The 25,712-nt window shown below is 34.0% G+C and overlaps 1 protein-coding gene and 1 pseudogene across 8 annotated transcripts in view; one reads left to right on the top strand and one right to left on the bottom strand.

Moving 5' to 3' along the window:
- Positions 1 to 25,712, bottom strand: part of ZBTB20 (zinc finger and BTB domain containing 20) — a 787,576-nt gene that overhangs the window by 574,736 nt on the left and 187,128 nt on the right. For all 8 annotated transcript variants that reach the window (XM_058437478.1, XM_058437477.1, XM_058437476.1 and 5 more), the window contains one exon: positions 11,444 to 11,482. The gene's annotated coding sequence lies outside the window, so the exon portion shown is untranslated. The remainder of the gene's footprint in view (positions 1 to 11,443; positions 11,483 to 25,712) is intronic.
- The window catches only part of LOC116467418 (Y-box-binding protein 1-like), an 87,449-nt pseudogene that overhangs the window by 46,996 nt on the left and 14,741 nt on the right, over positions 1 to 25,712 (top strand).

Here is a 25,712-nt window from a genome sequence, read left to right as displayed (position 1 = left end):
AATATAATATCAGTAACAAATTTACATAGAGGGAAATCAATTTTATTTTGGTCTAGAGTATATACTATCATGAGACTTGGCAAAGACCCTAATAAGTATACAGATCATGGTTTGAAGCATCAGACCAGAATGATTAAAGATTATGTTTGAATTGTCTCCTGATATACAAAATTAACCATTTCTTAAGTAATACTAAACTCAGCTATCCTATTTGCTACACAAATTTAAGCCATTATAAAAGCAACATTTTAGTTAATTTTCAATATCTCTATTTTCTGTGCATATTGTTATGTACTTACACTTAAATCTTAAATTTCAGATAGTCCTACCTTATTTAATTTTTTTACCTTTAAAAAGTCATAACCTGTGGTATAATCTTCTTTTGATATGCTTAACAAAATATAAAAATGAAATATAGTGTAAAAAGTTCAAATACTTTTAAAAATATATTTTTAAATAGCTTAAGAAATATATTTTGAAAATATATTTTACACAAATATGAATGTGTGAAATATCTATTCACACATTTTTACCCTAACGCACAGAAATTCTTTTGTTTAGAAAAATAGAAATTGTATTCATAATTTCCCTTAAAGACTCTCAAAACCATAAGGATGATACATGCAGATATTAACTATTAGATATTACATGTTTAAAGCAGGAAAGAATGAAAACATTAACTTCCTAGGAAACTGCACTATCAAATTATTTTTCTTTTGGTTTTTTAACTTAAGAGGTGTGCATTAATTACTATTAGTAATTAATTAGTCACCAAATATTCTAAAGGTGGGAACAAAAGGTTCTTGCAACTCAGAAATGAATCTATTTATATTTGACTTTTTTTCTCAGACACTGGTCTCCTAACACTTTATAAGTTCAGTAAGATGTGAATATAGATAATTAGGGTATTCCTATATAATCAGGTAGAAAGTGAATACATTTGTGTCAGTAGCTACACTAATTTGAATTAAATGAATGAGTGAATAAAAAATAAATCACAAAAAGGCACTGTTTGGGGTTGGTATAAAACATTTACTTTTAATATATAAATTATTAATATTAAGCAGTTATATTACAAATGACAGAGAATTGTTATTGAGGTGCAAATAACTCAACAGTAAATATTAGCCATGACTAGGTTATAGGGTGTTTCTGGAATTCTTGCTTCTTTTTAGATTAGTATAATGCTCTACTCAAGGTATAGAGTAAATCTGCAATAGCTAGAGCAAATAATAAGTGGTAGAAAAAAAAGGATCTATAGAGAAGACCACATTTTATTACATGGTTTCAGAATAGCATTATGATTATGATGACTAATGAGAGGAGGAAGAAGAAGAGATGTTTTTAATTTTAAAGTGCTTTGGTATGTTGTCATCTCTAATTTACAGATGAGGAAACTGAGTGTAAAAGCACACGAAGGGCTGCCTATATCTCATAGCCAAAAAGTGATAACAGAGAAACTTAAATCCCTCTCTTCTATTTCTAAACCCTGTACTCTTTCTACTCTATTATATTGTCTCTTTATTCCCTGAAACCAGAGATATGTATTAACAGTAAAATTCTTAAATACTGCAGTTAAAATAGAAATTCCTCCAAGCCAGTGTTGAAAGCACCACAGTGTTTATAAAAATAAAAATCAGCTTCTTAAATTAGTGTTCTTAAATAAATGTAAAAAGAACAAAATCTTCTTTGAGTTCCCCTATACTCCTCATACAGAATCTTGGTAGTGATAATCCACACCCAAAACTGTGAAGTAAATTGTATATATGAATGAAAACAATAAGAACCTACAGAAACATATGGGAGATCTAATTCGGATAGGATGGTCTGAGTAACGTAGGGACGTGGATGAAGCTAGAAACCATCATTCTGAGCAAACTATCACAAGGACAGAAAACCAAACACCGCATGTTCTCACTCATAGGTGGGAACTGAACAATGAGAACACTTGGACACAGGGTGGGGAACATCACACACCGGGTCTGTTGTGGGGTGGGGACAGGGGGGAGGGATTGCATTAGGAGATACACCTAATGTAAATGACAAGTTAACGGGTGCAGCACACCAACATGGCACATGTATACATATGTAACAAACCTGCACATTGTGCACATGTACCCTAGAACTTAAAGTATAATAAAAAAGAAGAAAAATAATAAAATATTATCACATTTCACAGAGTTTACGGTCTAGCAGAGGAGAAAAACATTAATGATTTTTTTTCAACAATAGAAAATGGGTTTCCTATTACATGAAACTTCCAACAATTGGTAATGGTTGTCTAAAGTATTGTCTTCAGACAGACTCTGACGTCAAGTTTTGGTGTAGTGACAGAGACAGCCATAATAGATTAGTGTTGTCTCATGGACAGTGAAGAGGAGACAGGGGATGCTGAATTAAGAACATTGACTTCACAGCTAGACTGCCTAACTTACAAAAAAAATGTTTGTAGCATTCATTTTACACCAAATCCAGGTCTAGAGCATGCAATCTGACACTGAGAGTGCCTTATTTTATTTTTTAAAAGACCTGTATCATGTCTCCTCAAGTATCATAAGATTCTTGCAGTCAGTACCATAGATACTTCTCTATGCTGACAGCATGTAGTCATGCCTTGCAACATAGGCATCTGCTGATGACAATAAATTACCATTTTAGAATTCACTCTTATTACTATTATTTGTGAACTCCATTTGTATCATAGCTTCTCTCAAAATATTATCAATATTAAACTCATTTTAGAAAAACTTTGTAACATAAGCTATAAAATGTAAGTAAATGTGTTGTCTTTATCATGACCAGATTCAAATTCAACATTAGGATATTGATAACACTTAACGATTAAATATATGCCTGCCAAATAATAAAATGAAACAAAGAGAAGATAACTACTTTTTAAATGAGTTTAAACATTTTTTAAAAATCCAGCCAGGCGTGGTGGCTCACACCTGTAATCCTAGCACTTTGGGAGGCCCAGGCGGGTGGATTGCCTGAGCTCAGGAGTTTGAGACCAGCCTGGGCAACAAGGTGAAAACCCGTCTCTACTAAAATGCAAAAAATTAGCCGGGTGTGGTGGCGGGCACCTGTAGTCCCAGCTACTCAGAAGGCTGAGGCAGGAGAATTGTTTGAACCCTGGAAGTGGAGGTTGCAGTGAGCCGAGTTAGCGCCACTGCACTCCAGCCTGGGCAACAGAGCAAGACTCCGTCTCCAAAAAAAAAAAATCCAAATCTGTGTATTTCAAAATATATTTTACATACTTATTATGTCCTAAAATTTGTATCTCTCTTTTAGTATACTTCATTTTCCTTCACATAGTAAGTGTTGCAGAAATCCATGGCGGTTAGTTTAGACCTTGTATTAGAGAGATAGCTCCACTTTACATTCCCTCTTGCTAAGGAAGTGTATTCATCATATTCCATAACAGCTCACAGTTTGTTATACATTAACTGCTTATTCTCTGTGCCAATAAGGCTGTGCTGGAACAGCAAATGAATTTGGTGCATTCATTTAAATGATTCTGCAAACCACAGCCTACCCAGTTGTCTAATGATAAGACAGCCCCAAAGCCACCTGATCACCATTATACTCCCTTATTTTTTTGGATTTGCATGGTCAGTACTGTCAGGATCTGAATACGGAGAAGAATGAGAAGTAAAAGTATATCTCAGACTTAATCATGAAAAGAGATTTTATTAATTTTGGCACCAGTGATGATGTGGCTAGGTTGGAAGGGGAATGGGATATAAGATCTGGAGTGCTTTATCTGCTCCAAGACCAGTGCTGGTTTTGGCACTTCTCTCACTCTAGTGAGTTGCAAAAAAACAAGCAGGTGCTAGCAATCTGAGAGACCACATGCCAGCTACAGCTGCTTCAAACTGATTCAATTACATCTGCCTGAATAGTCCCAGGACATCAAACTAGTTGAAGAGATCCATAGGTTGCAAGGAGACTTTGTCTATCCTGATGTACAACTGTCTCTGAGATAACGACCTGCAAATTTCCAGGTTGTGATATAAAGTGATCATTCCATCACCAGGCATAAGAGAAAAGATGGGGGAATGCGATGTTTTATTCAATTTAAAATTAAAAATTGGTTGTAGAAAGCACAAAAGGCCTCTTTGAATTTAAATCTGAAAGTCACCGAGGCCTTATGGATACCTTGAAACAGCCCAATTTTTGTGAGAACATTTCCCAAATCATTGGGTACAGCACATTTACAGAACATGCTCTTGGGATCCGGACTTCGCTCCAAACCTTGTTTGTACAAAAAGGGGCCAAGCAGCTGGGAAATTCTGGAGTGGAGTGTGTCCTCATTAGTTCCCATCTGCCACCAGAACTCAGCTCATGGCAAGTTTGGCTAAGTCCTGGTGTACTCAGGTCCAAATGTGGGTCAGTTTTAATTACACTATACAGAATTCAGTGTGCAGTTTTAAAATCCTTATTATACGGCACAGAGGAATGGGCAGCTCTCCAGCTAATCAATTTTTTAAAAGTACATATATAAAAATTTTAAACCAGGCTAGACAGACAGTGGGTGGAAAAAAATCTTTAAATGAGTACAAGGGTTACTTAAGAGAATTATTAGTGAAATTGGGTCATGAACAAGTTCTGCTTTAAAACTTCAAAGTGAGAAACAAACTGTTTTCATTGGTAAGTTGGAAAACTTATGTAAGGTACACAATGTGCCTTGCTCTTTAGTGTCAATAACAATAAGCCTGTGGCCAGGGTGTAGTACACACCTACAAGTGAACTGGCTTTCATGTAAGCAGAAATGTTCTCAATTTTGTGACTCTTCACTCCATCCCCTTTCAATGTTTATCACTTATGGCAAAGATTGGATAAAAGAAAAAAATCACAAGCTACCTGGTAAATAGTGAAAAAACAAAGATGAGGAAGGGGAGGGAGTGAGAGAAAAGGAGAGTAGAAAGCACATGTGCTGAGTAGCAGACTCTGGGCATGACTTGTCTCTCAGTGCCATCCATACAAATGGGGGCCAGAATCAACCCTTGCAGTCTATGTTTGGATTCCATCCTGTCCAAAAGCTTTATCAGGTTCAGGAGCGCTAAAACACTAAGCCTTCAAAGACAATTGTCAGTAAAAAATTCAGGAGTAAACACGTCGGCAGTCAGTGATCAGGCATTTATGCGCCATTTTTGATAGATAAAATGTCCCTTGACACAAGTCCTAATGACAACAACAACAACAAAAAACAAAAACCTTAAATGTTCAAAGTATCTCTGGGCTTTTGACTGAGTTGTTATCAGGTTTATCCACTTAAAATGCAGCATGGGATGCTGGGTTCAAATACCAGCATTGAATATTTACAAGCTATATGACTTTGGACAAATTGCTTATCCTCTCTGACATTTTGTTTTCTCACCTGCAAAATGGGGGAAATAACATCTTCCACATAGGGCTTTTGCAAGGATCATAAAACATATATGCACACATATATTGGATATTACATATCTATATATACTTACATGCATATATATATATATACACACTAACATAAATGTGCATATGTATATATATAGCATCTGGAACACGAAAGTCACTCGATAAATGTTAACTATTATTAACCCAGTTATGATGAACTAAATTTTGTTCCCCAGCCCCTCCAAAAAAAAAAAAAAACATGTGTTGGAGTTCTAACCCCAAGTACTTCCAAATGTGATCTTACTTGAGAGGTAATCGAGTTAAATAACACAATTAGGGTGGGCCTGAATTCAATATGACTGATGTCCTTATAAAAGGAGAGAAACCTGGGGACAGAGGCAGATACTTATAGAGGGAAGACAACATGGAGAGACATAGGAAGGAGAGGCCATCTACATGTCAAGGAGAAAGGCTGGAACAGATTCTTCCCTCACAGCCCTCAGAAGAACCAACCTGGCTAATCAACCTTGATTTCAGACCTCTGAACTGTGAGAAAACAAATTTCTGTTTAAGCCACCAAGTTTGTGGTCCTTTGTAATATTCCCAACTAAATAAAAATTCCATTAATCATCAATATTTACCTTGATTCATCATGGTCGAAACTATACATTTGATATTAGGCAGGTCTGTATTACCTCTGGTGAGTAATAATCAATTCTATATATATTATCTAGTGATGTTTCCATTATTCTGAAAGAATCCTTTTCTGATTGCTGTTCAAGAAGATACTGCTGCAATATAAACAGCCTGGCAGAGGAAAATGGTTTAGTATAATTAAGATCATCTAGTTATTATTAAAGATAATTAAGGGAAAATCATACATATAAATTCACAAATCCACTTTTCTACTTTTGAGTTTGCATAGAAGGAAATCAGAAAATCTTACCACACTAATTTCCTTCTCAAGAAAAAATAAAACCTTACACAGAGGTTTATGCACTGACAACTATGCTCACTAAACCTGAGGCTGCTTAGATTACCAACAGGACCACTTTTAAGTCATTTTGATGCATGTGAAAGTAACTTATCAAGCATGGGTTCTTCATCATTTGCAAGAGACTGCTTTTAAGGGTATCTGAATTTCAGAAGAGGGATGAGAGTTCTCTGGGTTATGTCAACAGGCTTTCTATTGCAAGACACACCTCCATAATCAACAGACATTGAAGTGAGTGTGAACATTCCCATCTTAAGTTTTTCTTTAAACAGCCCTAGCCTTCTATAGAAATGTAGCATGTATAGTTAGAAATTATGAGTCTAACTATGTTGAACTGAGATAAGCAACAGATATCACAAGAGCCATAATTGAACCAAAGTTAACTTTCTTAATGTATGTGTCCCATACTTCCTTGAAATTCCTATACTACTCATTATAAAAATTTTTATATTTTGTTGAGAAGAGAGGAAAAAATAATACATAGAGACTACTATGCAATAATACATAGGTGGTAGTGGTGCACAAAATATTTTGTATACCTAATTTACTTTAATCCACATATCCACCATTAAAAAGGTAGGTGTTGTTGCCACCATACTATATATAGGAAAACTTGAGGCTTGGTAAGCTCAGCCAGCCTCGATGAGGTCACACAGCTACTGAATAATGGAGCTAGATTTTTGGTAAAGGTCAGTGGGAGGGAATCCAAAGCTCCTAAATTCAAACTTAAGCATGAGATTTACAATCTAGATATCCTAAGTGCATCACTGGGTTCCAAGATGCTGATTTATTTAAGGTATTCACAGGTGTGTTGAAAACATTTGAACTCACATAAGCAGTAGATGTGTTCTTGCTAAACCTAACTCAACTTATTCTCCTTATGAGTAAATCAATGCTATTCACAAACACAACCTAAAAGGCTTTATTCAATTTAAATGAAATTAATCTTATTATAAGAACACATGAAAATGGAATTACCATACAATCTAGCAATTCCACTTCTGGGTATATACTCAAAAGCATTGAAAGCAGGTTCTCAAAGAGATAGTTGTACACCTATATTCATAGCCGAATTGTTCATAATAATTAAAACATGGAAGCAATCCAAGTGTCCACTGATGAATGAATGGACAGGCAAAATGTGGTATATACATGCAATTAATTATTATTCAGCCATAAAAACAAGGAAATCTTGACATGTACTACCACATGGATGAATGCTGAGGACATTACGCTAAGTGAAATAAGCCAAACACGAGAAGAGAAATACTAGATGATTCCACTTATATGACTACATAGAGAAGTCAAAATGACAGAGACAGACACTAGGATGGTGGCTGCCAGAGACTGGGGGTGGGAGTGCAGAGGGAAATGGGAAGTTATATTTTAATGCGTATAGTATTTTACTTTTACAATACGAAAGTGTTATATAGAGATGTATTGTGGTTATGGCTGTGCAAGCATTATAAATGTATTTAATACCATTGAACTGTATACCAAAAAACAGTTAAGATAGTAAACTTCATGTTATGTGTATTTTTCCCCAATACAATAATTGGGGGAAAATAATAAAAATATCACATGAAGGTCTTTTAGATTCAGTACACTGCTTCATGATTTTTATAATATCTTCTAAGGCCACGGAAGCAGAGGTAACTTTGTATAGAACCTTTGAGTACAATCTATGTGATAATGCCCAACCAGGATCCTTGCTCCCAGGCAATTAGATGTTCTTTTTTCAGAGTCTAAACTGCAGTAGTGGTGATGGCGGTGGAACTGGTAGTGATAAAAATGACAGTAGTATAGCTAAGATTTCTTCAGTACTTGCTATGTGCCAACCAGCGGACTAAGAATCTTACATGTAGTGTGTCATTAACTCTCAGACAACAGATACTATTATTTTCCCAGTTTTTACAAATGAGTAAACAAGAGAACAGAAAGATTAGATAATATGATTGAGACCATACTAATAATAAGTGGTGAAGTCAAAAAGAACTCTATTGATATATCTTTTCTCTCACTAGCCTGTATCCTCTTGAGAACAAAGATTTTGTTGTATTCATCTAGCCTAGCACAATTTCTAGCAAACAGCAGACATCCATTCACCATGCAGAATAAAAGGAAATGAGGAAAGGAGAGAGGGAAAGAAGGGGTAAAAAGAAATTATATCTAGTCATGCTATGTTCTCAATAAATGTGGATTTTCTTTCTTTATTTCCTTAACCCTGAAATCACAGGGGAACCTGCAATAATGCTCAGGAATCCTAGGGCATAGGATTCCTCCCTCTTTGAGATTCCAGGCTAATTCCTGTACAGCACCCTCAAAAAGCTGCTACTATCTGTTTAGTTTAATGATTAATATTCTAGCAAATATATATTATTGGCTCATCTCTTAATTTCTAATATCGAGACTGACAGAGAGATAGAGTTCAATCTACCACACTAAGGTTCACTGGAAAAAGCTGATGTCCTTGATACTGGCCTCTTGCACACTGGTGTAAACTGAGGTAAAAGAAAAACTGTTCACAGAGGAAAGGTAGTTCCATGCCTAAAAGTACGTGTCATAAACCAGTGGTACTAAAATTTGAGAAGCCTAAACAAAGGTTTTAATGCAATAGACACTGGCTTATTATGTAAACTGTGCCAATCTTATGTGACGGGCTTACGCCACACAAAATGGAACATTAGAATCATCTATCTAAAGCAAGTCTTAACTGCTCTATTTTGACTCTACTCTTGCTTGGCTTTACCTCTATTTATAGTTAAAATTTAGTGAGTCATAGAGACCATAATTATAAATATGTATACAGTAAACACAGGGTCCACTACTTTTGCTTAGAAAAATAATTACAGATTTTTTAATATTCTGATCTTAACTGACCCAAAGGAATTAAACACACATTTTATTTTTGTGTTTTAGTGAGGTGGAGATAGGGAGGGAGAGAGCATAAGCCAGTGCTCAGGAAAGACGAGGCATTAACCATATAACATAGAAGATTTGTTTATTTTTATGCTGCAAAGTATTTCCAAGGTGACAAGTAACTTAGCCATTAATGCCTCAGCCTTATGTATATAATGGGAATAACATACAGACTTCTTCTAGTAAGTAAAAGTTAGTTTAAAACACATTGCAAATAGTGTTACTTCAATTCTTCATTAAAATAGTCAAAGAGGATCAATTCTTATACATTAATTTCTCATTTTAAGGACAGATTTATCAGTATTCTCATATCTATGTAACTGGCAGAATGAGAACTAAAGTAAGTCCATCAAGACTCATCTAAACTGTATAATAAGTAATAAGATTTTAGGACACAATCCCTCTATTTCTAATACAACTCCAGAAATGTTTTATTCATAAATGCATTCATTCAACATTTACTGATCAACTACTATGTACAAGGCATTGTATAAGAGGCTGTGGCAATCCTCTACTTACCTTTGTACTGTGTTTCCTACTTTCAAAGACGTTAGTTAAATTCATACCAAAGTGATTTGTTAAAAATACAAAAAAGGATTCCAAATGGGCCAATAAAAGGAAAAGATACACCAACTCTAAGACTTCAGATTTATGTTACTAAATACCAACGGAAACTCCTCAGCATTTAAAAGAATACATTAAGGAGACTAATGCAAGTCATTTGAATGTTTCCAATATTAGAAATTTGAGCCTACTGAATAAATTAATTAAATATCTTAAACATTGAGTTGCAGCTTTTTATTGCATTTATAGAACTTTGCCTATTAGTAAAATATACAATCTATAATAGCTTGTCTATATCAAAAATATAGATATCTGTCAGAAAACATACAAAGCCATAACTAAAATAAATTTAATATCATTACCAGTAACATTTGTGAAAAAATACCAAGCATCTAGCATTTGTTAAATTAAAGAATAATATTCCATAAAATCTACATCTGGATTTTAGCCCCTTTTTTAGAATTACTATTTAATCTTCACTTTTTTTCTCTCACTTCTACCCCAAAAGCAACAGAAACACGTGCACGAATTAAGAAATTATCTTACAATATACCCTTAAATTTTCTGAATATGCCCCATGTGTCCACTGATAGCCAAATGCTTTCAAATCTGTTCAGCTAAATGGATCAATAACTACATCCAGCCTCACACAGTGGGGCTGCCAACACGGTGAAATTGAGCCAAACACAAAATGTCTCTACCAGGACAAAAATTATTATCAACCCAGTTATCTGAAGAGATCTACTCTCCCAGGTATTCTTTTGAGAAGTTGGCATACACATTATCTAGGGCAGTCAACAGCTACTAAAAAAAAATTTGAGTCATAAAACAGAGGATTTAAAGAAAATATTTAGAAGCTAAAACCAATGAGTTTTAGAATAAACAAATGTAACAGTTCAAGGTCTACATCAAGTAAGAATCTTTCAGACTCAGAGTACACAAAATACGTAAGAGCACAAGCACACTGCTAACAAGCTTCTCTGTGCTCTCACTCATATGACACAGCTGCAAGCAACAATTGAGCAGGTGCAACCAAGCTTTTGAGAATTCCTGCCTGTTGCCCAGGAACCACAACACCGCATGGTTAAGATTTTAAACAGGTGCAAACATTTTTTTTTCCCCTTTCGTCTAGTGCTTGAGACAGTGGAGCAGACAGTACATCTGCAACCACTCCATACCTAAAGCAACCATCACAGAAAATAAACTCAAAAGCAGCAAAAAAAAAAAAAAAAAAGTTTAAATAAAACAATAATGGCAAAACTGTGGTTTTGCAATGGTCTGACTCCACATCACCATTCACTTTAATAGTACAATTCCATAAAATAATCTCTTCACCAGATGAATGCTTTGTAATTAAAATTATTCTGCCTCATCAAATCTTAGAAATGTTTACTTGATTCTTACAATAGAATAAAATAAAATATATGTATGAAATGTACTATCCTTTGAAGCTGTCATTATCTGTAAGTAATCAAGAACTAACATGTTTACATTATGGAGTCTATAAGCAATTTTAATACATAAAAATATTATAACTTGTTAGTTAATACATAGATTGACATAGTTATAGGTAATTCATATACATACCTGTGCAGCTATGGGGCACAAACTTGCAATTTATCAATTCTGAAATGTAAAAGAAATATATCATATAAGTAAAAATTAATTTACTAAGTTGGAACCAGTATTTATGTTGTAACAATTCCTGCAGAGAAGTAGGAAAAGTTTCAGTGTATAAAGAGGCAAATTATTTTTATCAATATTTTCCCTATAGGATATTTCATATATCTGAATATATATACACACACACACACACACATATACATACACACACACACACACACACACACACAGAGTCCCTTAGCAGTGTATCATAAGCACAGTGTATCATAAGGGACTCTGACTCACCATGGCCTCTGAAACGCAAATGCTTTCACTAGAGGACGAGGCAAACACTTTAAAATGATTTTTTTTTTTTTTTTTGGTATTCTTCCAAGACTATTGCCTTCCTAATACAAATATGACTGCTGCTCTCTAAAATGAAACTACTCAGATTCATCTGCACTCAGTTTGGATAGCATGTTGTTGAGGAAGAAAGATGCTTTTGTAGAGCAGTCCACAAAAAAATGCATGAATAAATGAAAGTAAACTTTGAATGCTCGTTAACTTTGAGTTACAACAGCAAATAGAAATCAAATTGATTGCTACAAGAAGGAATGCTAACACCACATCGGATATAATGCAAAATGCCTCAACCCAACACACTTTGACAAAACTGCCAGCGAAGTAGGTATTGATACAGAAGACTATGTAAGTCCACATTAAACAAAAGTAGCAGTTTACAATTAGACCTGAAAAACATTTGGATTTAGGCGGAAACTGTATTGCAAAATGCAGCCTGGGAACTACTAGTACTCTTAAAAATATTTCCTAGTTCTAGCCAGGCGCGGTGGCTCACGCCTGTAATCCCAGCACTATGGGAGGCTGAGGTGGGCTGATCACCTGAGGTCAGGAGTTCCAGACTAGCCCGAGATTACACTATTGCACTCCAGCCTGGGGGACAAGAGAGAGGCTCCATCTCAAAAACAAACAAAAAAATTCTTTTTGAAAGCAAACTGACATGTTTAATTTATGTAGTTCTTCTGAGCACAGTCGATGACAGCAACACATTATAGTCAGTAAGTCTACTTATAATACTTGCTTAAAAGTATATAGAGGTAATAATTTTGATGATGGCTCAATAAAACAGCATCTTCGTATACTTCTGATGGGAATGTGGATTACAAAAGACTTTCTAGAAACCCACTGAGTACTATGTATCAAGAACTCAAAGTTTTTACTCAGTAATTTTAGTCCCAGGAATCAAACATAATAGAAAACCAACAGAAATTTATGTAAAAAAGGTAATTTTTATGATAGTAAAAAACTATAAGCAACCTAAATATCTAATAGAAAAATAAATAAGGCATAGCATATCTATATAAAGGAATATTTGGCAAAACTTAACAAGGTACTTTAAAGAATATTTTAAATTTTATGGAAAAATGCAAATTTATAGTATTATGATGCTAAAATATTATATAAACATGTAGGGTACCAATTACATGGACAGTATGAAATTATGTGAATAAGAAAAAACAAAGAACAAAACAAAGAATTAAGAGTGATTATATCTGGATAATAAGATTTTGGATGATTTTAATTTTTTCTTTTTACTTTCATATATAGTTAATTCTCTACAATAAGCATGACTTTTATAATAGGAAAAAATAATAGTAGGCAGGGTAGGGGTAAAAGGAAAAAGTTATAAAATGCTATATGGAATTCATAAATGTAATCTTCCTAAGAGAAATAAATTAATTCAGCCACAAATAAAACCCAGTAACTGTGCCTACAGTGAGAAACACCCTCACTGCTTCCTCAAAGGGGCATAGCCAGGGTCTTTTTTGTCCCAATGCTTTGGAATCTACACAAGTAATTCAATAACACATTTTTAATCATCTTAGTAAAACTTCTTTACTTATTATGCAGAGTGAAATGATGGCAAGAATAATTTAGGACTGCAAATCTCTTCAACCTAGTACAGCCTAACTTACTCACTAATTCAATCACATTCAGTGAGCATCTACTACCTGCATGGTGCTGTGTTTGGCATTGCAATGTGCTAACAGATAAATTGGGTCACACCTTACCCTCATTGAGCTCACAATTTAAAAACACTAAAAAATGTTTAGACCCAGCTCACATAAAGATGTAAACACAATACAGTTCAAAGCATTTGTGACAGATTTGGTACATTTTAAAGCAAGAAAACATACACCAGGTTTATTTTTTATATTTCTGAGCAAACACTTATCTTTAGGTAACAATAAAAAGTCATGTGTATTAGTGTCACTTATTAATGCACTAGCAAATTAAATATTTAAGTTTTTTCCTTATGTGATCTATTTTTTGTTAATGGACAGTTACATAACAGGAGATTAAGTATGAAGGAATAGTGACCCAATCTGGAATGCAGATATGTAAGATTGTCTCAGTTTATCTGAGGCCACATAAAACACATGCACAATTATTAACAGGCTGCCGTTATTTATTGGAAACCAAAGCAAGTAAGTTAGTTACTGGTTAATCCTGCTAAAAGACACTGTTATCACAACACCACCAGGGAAAGAAAAGAAGATAGCGCAAACCACTTTTGTTATGCAGATAAAATGATTCAACACAGAGATTCTCTCAATAGCAGTTCAGTTTCCTGCTGGCCTGTAAACATAATCAGCATTGCCCTTCTGAGGCCAGTGCTGCAGGATGATTCCAACATGAGGTCAATGGGGTCAACCTGTGTGAAGTCGTGACAGACACTAAGAGAAGCTAAGAAGCTATTTGTGTGATCAATGATCCATAGACTGGGGCTCAGAGTTCTGGGAAGCAGTAGAGTTATGAGGTAGGGTGGTAGTTAAGCACTTAGCTTTTGCCATCAGACAAACCTGGAATCAAATTCCATCTCTCCATCTTTAGTTTTGTGATCCTAAGCAATTTAAATTTTCTGTCTGTAAAATGGTGATCATGTTACTCACCCTATGAGGTTGTCTATGCAGGTTATATGTTATAGCCATATAAAGGAACTAGCACAGTGCCAGCCATGAAGTAAGCATTTGATAAAAGGGAACTATTAGTACTATCATAGTTGTATGAAAAGGGAAAGCATGTCTGTCCCTTTAAGCTAAGGGACTAAGCTAGGCAAGGAGTAAGGAGATAAAGAAGGCTTGTTCAAGACATCACCTATAGTCCAGCAGCTCATCCAAAAGCCAGTCATGTGCTCGATGTTCACAGAACATTTCTGAATCAGGAAACACTGCAACAATAGTAATAGCCACAATAACAATTCTAACTAGCACTTTTAAGCCCCATTCCTATGACTGAAAAGAAAGGCAGTAGAGTCTAAATAATACGTGCAGCAATACTGCCGAACTTCCCTGGGTGAAAAATGAAGGATCATTTTCCACATTTAACTGAAACAATCAGGAAAAGGAAAATAAGGACAAAATGAATATAATTACTCAACTGGAATTGGACCAAGGTGCCGTGTGATGGTCTTAGCAATCACATGTAGGCACTTATCACCTTTTTATGTATTCTAAGGAGATCCTGCGGATGACCAGAGCCTTATATATGAGGTTTGCAACTCTAAGTAAAAAAAATGTTAGTCAGTTTTTTTCTTATGGCTGGGAAGACAGAAATGGATGCATACTGATGTTGTTCTAGTCCTTATTTGTGTTTTGATTTAAAGGACAGCACAGATCCTGAGTTGTTAAGTGGTGTGTCTTCAGATTCCCACACAGATCATGTAATTGCTAGAGTTGTTTCAGTCACATTGGGTGAAGTTACTATTAGCACCATTCCAGATGCAGATATACTATAGAGTGTTTGTTTGTTTGTAGTTCTTTTTACTTCTAGGTTGGCACAGCTGTGTTCTCCAGTGGGATAGGTCCAATTCTATGTTACAGAATACAGAAATAGTTCATCTTCTCTTCATACCAGTTGGGCCTCGTTAGAGATGCCCCTAAAGCCATTGATAAATCTACTTGCTAATTCACTTAGAGTACTAACAAGGATCTCACCTGGGCCTGTGGGTACAGTGACTCCATAAAGGAGCTCTAAACCTAAATTTAAACAAAAACAATTTCAACCATGACTGAGGAAGCATCCACAGGACTATTTTACGTGCTTTACATTTAAATTTGATACTTTGAGAGAAGACTATGTAATCCAAAATAATTTTATTTTATTTAATATGTATTTAGTCCTTCTGGACCCACTACAGAGCTGGATGTTGTATCATTATTATACGGTTATTACAAAATGTACACTTTATTCATCAATAAAGCCAATTTTACTTTTGAAAATTGAAGTGCCTGGCTTCTGTGGTTTCTCTCAACAGAAAGTCCTATGAAGAGTGAGAACTATAAATTTTCAAGTAGGCTTGAAAAACTTATGCTCATTTTGTAAATTACTGAGCTAGGTCTGGCCCTTCATTTTGAAAAGCTATCTGCCTATAAGAAAGAGGAAGTATGAGGAGCACAGTTATCTATTTATCAACACTGTGAAATGGAAACAGATAAAGTGCAATAAGGAAGGAAAAGGAAATCATATGATAAACACCGTTAACCCAAGGGCACAGTTAATCTGTCTAGACCTTAGGTCAGATCAGCTGTAATAAAGCTACAAAATCCATGAAAAACTAAAGCTTATTTACAAAAACGGCAAAATTTGAATTTTCTAGTATTAATGGCTACCACTTAAAATGAAACAATTTAATATCAAATTTCATGTATAAACATGATGAATTTGAACTTTCAAGTAGAAACCTGACCTACAATACACTGAGTGTTAATAATTCTAATTGTCCTATAATCCACACTTCACAGCATATTCTAGAGAAAATAGCTGTTGGGTTTTTATGACTTTACTTAAACTTCACAACTTTTAAAATAAAAGTTTTAGAGCAAATTAAAAAATGTATTTAAGAACCTAAAATTTAGAAAATATTAAAAATTATATTTTCAAAATATTCTCAACTTGAAGTTATGGCTATTGAAATCAATGATTTATTCTCAGAAAATGTGAAAATTTTACTGGCCTGCTTGTATACATCCCTGGGGTCTTAGTTTAGATATTATCTCCTCCAGAATCTGATATCCTGTGTCTAAATCTGTCATAATAATCATTTTATTGCACTGGAATTGTCTTTTACATAAGACTGTAAACTTGGGGACAAGCATTTGTATCTTATTCACCATTACATCTGTAGTTTTTACTTAGCACAGTCCATAATATGTGGTAGGTAGGCCTTAAATATTGGCTAAAGGAATGTTGCATGAATTGTGTTAGCTTGTATTCTTGATGATTGAGAAAATTCATACTGCATAAAAAATTAAGGAATCACATTCGTAAACAAGTTATTTCCAATCTTTAAAGGACTAATCTTCCAATCTATTTTCTTATGGTTTTTCTACCTATTTTTCCTCTTAATCAGTACAAACTTAAAATATGAGGATTTGAGTCTCAAATGTTAACACCAGGTTAGAAAGCCTCGTTAGTTTGGCCCCACATTGGACAAGGGTGAGTCATCCAAATCCTACCTGTTAACAGATACATGGTATGGAAGAAGCTGTTACACAGAGTTCACTGAAAGAGTTCTGCAGTTCCTAACCAATTATGTTGTTCTTATACTTTCTCTAAAAAACTTCTTCTAGCTATAGTTCCTGAGACAGATACCTCCACTATTTTATTCTTTTGTGGCATATATGACAGTTTAAATTATTGGTGTGATTATTGGCTTATGTGTTTATTATCTCTTTCTTTCCCACTAGATTGTATACTCCATAGAGGCCACATTACTTTATTCACTAAACTCTATACCCAGGGTCTAGTTTAGTGCCTGACACACAGTCAACACTTAATAAGTATTTGTCAGATGTATGGGTTCAAAAATATGAGCAGTAAATTTAGAGCAGTAGCTTTCAATCAAGAGACTATAAAACTAGGCAGCTAACAGCTACCCCTAAAACGTGTTTTCATTTGAACTCTGTGGAAGCCTTGATGATGCAGAAAATCTTTTATTGTAAATTCCATTCAATCAAAGGCAAGGTAGAAAAACTTCAAAAGCAATTCTAGGTAGGATGAAGGTATAGTATCTAGAAAAAGCAATGGAATCACAACAACGGCAACCACTTTCAATTAGAAGTTTTGGGTTTGAGTTAAAGCTTACTAGGTATGTGTCCTAGGTAAACATACATACCATCTCTAATATTCAAATTAATCATTTAAAATGAGGGGATTTTATATAATATAAAATTTTTATATTATATAAAATTTTATGTTTTTATGATAACTTAATGAGATTATATGTATACAAGTAGCTATTAGCATTATCTATGGCATTTAGGAGAAAGGGCTCACTATCGATTAGTTCCTTTACCTTGGCCAGCCAGTGTCTGCACCAAGATCGAGTTATAACTTCATCAAGTAACCAGGATAATACATTTTAGGTAGGAAAACATAGATGAAATAAGGGCTTAAATGCAGAAAAAAGTAAGTAGGTGTTAGGGTTAATAAATTAAAAAAAATGTGTAAGACAGAGTAGCGACAATTTCACAGCAGTTAGAAATGGAAAAAGATTTCAACATGATACAAAAACTGCCAAGAAATCTATTAGCTTTTCCCTTAGGTGATGTAGCCTTCCCCTCATATAAATAAAATAATTGCTACTATTATAGTTGGAGAAAAATCAACTGAAATGTACATTAAACACATATTAGAGATTTAACATTCTTCACATCATTTCACATGCTGAAAACTCAACCTTTGTAAATATAGCCATGAACCTTATTATTTACTATAATAAAGTAACAGCATATCCTTTTCTATGTACTACTTGCAGAAGTATAAAAGGCAAATGTGTTCTTGCTCTTTAGGTACAATTACAGGGCAGCAGAATGTAGAGTTAGGCCAATTTTTTGCATTTTGTGCTCATCAGACAGTGGCTACCAACCCTGGAAGAAAAAACTGGTACCAAAAATACTTCACTGGAAATTCTATTTTCATACTTAGTTGCTTACAGTATTCTTACTAATTTGGTCAAACTTATGTGAGATCCCTCATTAAAACTGTTTTCTGTCTAAATCATTATGTTTTCTGTGTATGTATATGTGTGTGTGTATTATTTGGTCAATATTCAGACAGAACAAGTATGAGATGCACTGCATAACAAAAGTAATCACCCCATCCCCATACTTCTCAGGGAATATCTACCTGGTACCAATAAGCTCATCAAGAGTTCATCTGAATTCACAGACTTTGTCAATCACAGGTGATAAACTGTGATTTTAATAGTCTATGTTCCCTACAAGACCATCGTCTTCATGAGGGCTAGAATCTGGTTTATTTTCTTTCTTTTTTGTCATCACCACCTATTTCAGGACAAGGCACACAATATACAACCATTGGATATTTCATTCATTTATTCTAAAATGCTTATTGAGTACTTACTATGTGACAGGCATTGTTCCAAGTGGTGGTGACTTAGGAGTGAACAAAACAGATGGAAATTTCTGATCTCATGGAGATTATATATATTTGTTGTGGATGTCTGATAATAAATATACAGAATGACAGACAATTATCTGTGCTAAGGAATTAAAATAAAGCAGGGGAAGGGAAAAGTAAATGATGGGATTGGGAGTTGGGGCTGAAATTTTAGATAGGGGGACCAGCAAAGAAATTATGGAAAGATCACATTCAAGTGAAGACCCAAAAGAAATGAAGGAGAGAGTTAGCCAGAAATGCCTTGGAGAAAAGGCAAAGGAATAGGAAAGAGTTTCCTTTAAAATGCCAGGCTATATTCAGATAGAAATGTTTCTATTAAAATATAAAGGTATACAAAAGGCATTCAAGCCAAAGAAACAGGAAAGAGTTTTCTTTAAAATGTCAGACTATATTCACACAGAAATGTTTCTATTAAAATATAAAGGTCCTATAGAAACATTTCTGTATGAATACATAAACATCATATACATAAAAGTTTTAAAATGTTTCATAAGAAAGGAATTTAGAAATCAAGAAGATAGAGCTAGGGTATTTGGCATTACTATGATTCTACCACAAGCCTCCCAGGAGAATCATCAGCTCAGTAACAACCTGAGAAATTTAGGGGTACAAGTAAAGTTTGCAAGAACTGTAATCACTGAGAATGGCAACCTCCTAATAGATCTGGAATACCTAGAAGAAACAAATCCACTTTAGCAGGATACCTTCAACAACTCAGGTCATGTGGGAGTCTCACAGAAAATGCAAACACCAATGAAAAAGAGCTCATATATCAAAAATATCAAACCCGAAGAAAGGTTCATCCATAAATGAGTCAGCAGATGAAAAACTTTAAATGAAATATAAGCATTAAGTTCAAAATAGGGCACAATCTTAGGGAACTAATCTAAGGGCCAAAATAAAAAAAGAATGTATGAAAAAGGCAGATTTGATAAATATACAGAGATTTATAGAAATAAAATTGTCATTAAAATTAGTATCTGAAGTGAGAATGTATCATATTAAATGGAGCTAAAGGGAGGATTACTGAACTGAAAAATAATTCCAAGGAATTTACCTACCATAAAACAGAGATAGAAAATATTTTTTAAAAAGATTAGGAGACATAAATGACAAAATAAAAAACTCTAACATATCTAATAAGTATTTGAGAATGAAAAATAAAGACAAAAAAGCAATATCTGAAATGATGACAAATCTTTTCCAAAACTGATAAAACCTCATATAACTGTAAAACAGCATCAGGCAGGTCCTTCAGGGACTATTTCAGAAGAAGGAATTTTTATCACAGGAGATGACAGCTCCACACACGTTATTATGCCAGAAGACCTTCCAGTGGGACAAGAAGTAGAGGTGAAGGACAGTGATATGGATGATCCTCACCCTGTGTAGACCTTGGCTAATGTGCGCATTTTTGTTAGTTTTTAGCAAAGTTTAAAAAGTTAAAAAAAATTAAATGGAAAAAATATAGAACAAAGATGCAAAGAAAAAATACTTTGTACAGCAATACAATTTATGTGAGCTTTAAGCTAAGTGTTATTACAAAAAATTCAAAAAGTTAAAAAATATGTTTATAAAGTAAAACACTTAACAGTAAGTAGGGTTAATTTATTATTGAAGAAATATAAAAGTTTTATAAATTTAGTGTAGTCTAAGTGTACAGTGTTTATAAAGTCTACAGTAGCATACAGTGATGTCCTAGGCCTTCACATTCATTAACCACTCACTCACTAACTTTCTCAGAGCAACTTCCAGTCTTGCAAGCTCCATTCACTGTATTAATTATAACTTATGAGCAAAAAACTATACCATACAGCATAGGTGTATATAGGCCATACCATCTATGTTTATCTAAGTACACTCCATGATGCTCACACAATGATGAAATCACCTAACAATGGATTTCTCAGAATGTATCCCTGCCATTACGAGATGCATGACTACATATCAAAACTCATGCAATGCAGCTAAACAGTCTCAGGGAGCAAAGTACAACTTTAAGTTAATATGCTAAAAACAAAAGACAAGATTAAAATTATCAAGACGTTAGAAAAGTTACAAAAAAGTAAAACCAAAAAATGTAAAAGCTGAAACGTAACAATAATACTGAGCATAAGGGAAATGAAAAACAAAAATGTAAACAGTCAACAAAATTAAGTGTTGTTTTTTTTAAATGACAAAGTAGAAAAATCTCTGGGAATTTTCATTATAAAAAAGAAGATATAAATAAATAAAATTAAAAAGAAAAAACAAATCTATTTGGACATTTAAAGTGATTACTGAATACTATGAAATACTTCATGCTAATTTGACTTAAATGTTCAAGTTGTTTTACAAGTGAAATAATATGAACAATTTTGTAGAAAAATACAACTTGCCTGAGAAGAACTAGAAACTCTGATTCGACAATTATAAATAAAGATATCACATATGTGGTTAGAAATTTATATAAACATACACACACATACGCACGCGTGCACACACACACACACACACACACATACATTACCAGGCCCAAATATATTTAAATATAAAATTTAATAAACCTTTAAAAATCTTTTGAGGGCTATGTTATAAAAATTGGACCACAGAAAACAGGAAAGCACCTCAACTCTTGTATAAGGCCCTTGAACACTGATATTAAACCCAGATAAAGGTATTATGAGAAAGAAAAATTATTCACAATGGTGAGGATTTAGAAGAGGTACAAGCTAGCCAAAAGACACTCAGAAAAAGAAAAGTAACAATAGCTATTATTTATTTAGCTACTACTAAGTGTTTGATAAGAGTTTTGCATATATTATTTAATCTGTATATCAGCCATATAAGTGGTTTTATTTTCATTATTATCACAATTGTATAAAGAAATAAAATGATGCTCAAAGAAAATAAATGGGCTCAAAGTCATAAAATTAATAAGTAGCAGCAGTTGATAGAGGGAGACTCTAAAGACCATGTACTTAAACACTACCTTGTACTATTTACTCATCTTTCTTAATTATGTTCATATAGGACATTATGCTGTCTCCCTAACACTTCACCCAATTTCAAATAAAGTATAATTTTTGGTTTTTAGCAGCTTTACTATGATGTTCCCAAGTATTGTTTTCTTCAAATTTATTGTGTTTAGAGTTCACTAAGCTTCATGTCTTTCATAAAATTTGGGAATTTTTAACCTATCTTCTTAAAGTCTTTAAATATTTTCTCTCCTATTCTTGTTCTTCAATACCCTACATGAGAGAATAGGAGGTCCCTCAGACAGATACCCCCACAGCAACAATAATTTTCTAGTTATCCAAGAAAACAAAAAGTGCCCTAGTTGAAACTTTGGGACTCGAGTAGGGGGTTGTGAACACTAGTGACACCCAAGACCTAAGAAGGCCATTTTGAGAGAGTAGAATCAAGCCCACATGACAGACTTGCCAATAATGGTCCCAGCTCCAGACATGGAAATAGCTCCATCATCCTGTATCAAAAACATCTACAAAGGGGCCTGGAAGAAATCATGTACACTAATGCCTCAGGTAACAGTCATTTGTCTTGGCTGATGATCCTAAAAGGGAGCTCCCACTTAGTTCCAGTTCCTCTTGGCTGCTCTCTCAGAGCAGTCCTGCCAGCGCAGGGAAAAAGAATTCAAGATAATCATTTTCAATAAGTCCAATGAGATGTAGAAAACACAAATAAACCACAAAATATAATTAGGAAAACAATTCATTAAAAAATTAGTTTAGTTTAAATATTATATTCCATAAAAAAAGGACCAAACAGATATCCTATAGCTGAAAAGTAAGAAGACAGAAGTAAAAAATTCAATACAGGGCTTCAACAACAGACTCAATCATACAGAAAAAGAATTAGTGAACATGATGACAGGTAATTTGAAATTACCCATCTAGAGGAACAACAAGAAAAAGACTGAAAAAGCATGATGAAAGTATGAGGAACCTATGGGACAATACCAAGTGTACAAACATATGAATTAGGAATTCCCAGAGAAGAAAGACAGAGTAAGAGGACAAAAACTAATATAAAGAAATACTAGCAGAAAAGTTCCCAAATCCTGGGAGGCATATGGACATTCAGATTCAAGCAGCATAAAGGCTTCCAAGAGAGATCCCAAACAGGAATGCTCTAAGACATATTATAACCAAATTGTCAAAAGTGAAAGACAAAGAGAGATCTTGAAAGTAGTGAAAGAAAAGAGCCTTGTTCCATATAAGTGAACATCCAAAAGACCATCAGTGGATTTCTCAAGAAAAACCTTGTAAGCCAGGAGGGAATGGAATAATAGATTCAAAGTGCTAAAAGAAAAAAAAAACCTGCCAAATAAAAACAGTATATCCACAAAAGCTGTTCTTCAAAAATGAAGGAGGGATAATGACATAACCAGACAAAGGAAAACTGAGGGAGGTCATCACAAGACTTAGAAGAAATGCTAAAGAAAGCTCTTGGAGTGAAAATAAAAGGATACTAGACGATAAAATAAAATTATATGAAAGAATAAAACTTACTGGTAAAAATAAATATATAGTCAAATTCAGAATACTCTAATACTGAAATGGTAATACGCACATCACTTTTTAATAGGGTTATTTATCTCTTTATTATTTGTTATTAGGTATAATTTTAAACTTTTTATTTTAATGTTTTTGGAACATAGTTAAGTATATATATTTATGGGGTACATGAGATATTTTGATATAGGCCCATAATGCCTAATACTCACATAAAGGCAAATGGAGTATCCATCACCTCAAGCATTTATGCTTTGTGTTACAAAGAATCCAACTACACTCTTTTAGTTATTTTAAAATATACAATTAAATTATTTTTGACTAGTCACGTTGTTGGGTGACCAAATACTAGATCTTATTCCTTCTTTCTAGCTATTGTTTTGTACTCATTAACCATCCCCACTTCCCCGGCTCCTACTCCCCAGTTACCCTTCCCAACCTCTGGTAACTGTCATTCTACTCTCTATCTCTGTGAGCTCAATTGTTTTAATTTTTAGCTCCCAGAAATATGTAACAACATGTTAAGTTTGTCTTTCTGTGCCTCACTGACACAGAAAAAAGAATGACAGAACCTCATTCTTTTTTAAGGCTGAATAATACTCCATTGCATATATGGGTCATATTTTCTTTATCCATTCTTTTGTTAATGGACACTTAGGTTGCTACCAAATCTTAGCTATTGTAACTAGTGCTGCAATAAACATGAAAGTGCATATATATCTTCAATACACTGATTTCCTTTGTTTTGGGTATATACCTAGCAGTCAGATTGCTGGACCATATGGTAGATCTGTTTTTAGTTTTCTGAAGAACCTCCAGGCTGTTCTCCATAGTACTTATACTCATTTACATTTCCACCAACAGTGTACAAAGATTCGCTTTTCTCCATATCCTCACCACCACCCATTATTGCTTGTCTTTTGGATGTAAGTCATTTTAACGGGTGTGAGATGATATCTCATTGTAGTTTCGATTTGCATTTCTCTGATGATCAATGATGTTGAGCACTTTTTCATATACCAGTTTGCAATTTGTATGTCTTCTTGTGAGAAAAGTCTATTCAAATCTTTTTCCCATTTTTTATTTGGATTATTGGATTATTTGGTATATAGTTGTCTGAACTTATATATTCTGGTTGTTAATCATTGTCAGATGGACAGTTTGCAAACACTTTCTCTCATTCTGTGGGTTGTCTCTTCACTTTGTTGATGGTTTCCTTTGCTGTGCACTGGAATTGTCTTTTACATACATCTGCAGAAGCTTTTCAGTTTGATGTGATCCCATATGTCCATTTTTGCTTTGGTTGCTTGTGCTTATGGGGTATTAATTGAGAAATCTTTGCCCAGTCAAATGTACTGGAAAGTTTCCTCAGTGTTTTTTTTTTCAGTAGTTTTATAGTTTGAGGTATTAGACTTAAGTCTTTAATTCATGTTGATTTGATTTTTGTATATAATGAGAGAGAAGGGTCTAGTTTCAGTCTTCTGCATATGTGTGTTCAGTTTTCCCAGCACCATTTATTGAAGAGACTGCCCTGTCCCCAATGTATGTTCTTGCCACCTGTGTTGAAAATGAGTTCTCTAGTTCTCTAAGATGCATTGTTGGGTTTTTTATTGAAAGTTTTTCTACTTTCTTGATGTAGGCACTTATCACTACAAACTTCTCTCTTAGTTTTGATATGTTGTTTCCGTTATCATTTATTTCAAAAAACTTTTAAAATTTCCTTCATAATTTCTTCATTGACCAACTGATCATTCAGGAGTATACTGTTTAATTTCCATGTCTCTGTATGGTTTCCACAATTCTTCATTATTAATTTCTAGTTTTATTCCATGGTGATCAGAGAAGATATTTGATATTATTTCAATTTTTTGAATATTTTAAAGCTTGTTTTGTAGTCTTAGGTATCCTTGAGAATGATCCATGTGCTGATGACAAAAATGCATATTTTGCAGCCATTGGATGAAATGTTATGTAAATATCTATTAGGTTCATTCAGTCTATAGTGCAGATTAAGTCCAATGTTTCTTTGCTGATTTTCTGTATGGATGATCTGTTCATTGCTGAAAGTGGGATGTTGAAGTCTTCAGCTGTTATTGTACTGGGGTCTATCTCTCTGTTTAGCTCTGATAATATTTGCTTTATATATCTGGGTGCTCCAGTGCTGGGTGTATATTTACTCACAGTTATATCCTCTTGCTAAACTGACCCCTTTATAATTATATAGTGAACTTCTTTAT

Source organism: Hylobates moloch, unplaced genomic scaffold (genome assembly GCF_009828535.3).
Source record: "Hylobates moloch isolate HMO894 unplaced genomic scaffold, HMol_V3 SCAFFOLD_4, whole genome shotgun sequence".
Lineage (NCBI taxonomy): Eukaryota > Metazoa > Chordata > Mammalia > Primates > Hylobatidae > Hylobates > Hylobates moloch.
The sequence above is the reverse complement of the archived record's forward strand: the minus strand, read 5'-3'. Positions and strand labels throughout refer to the sequence as shown.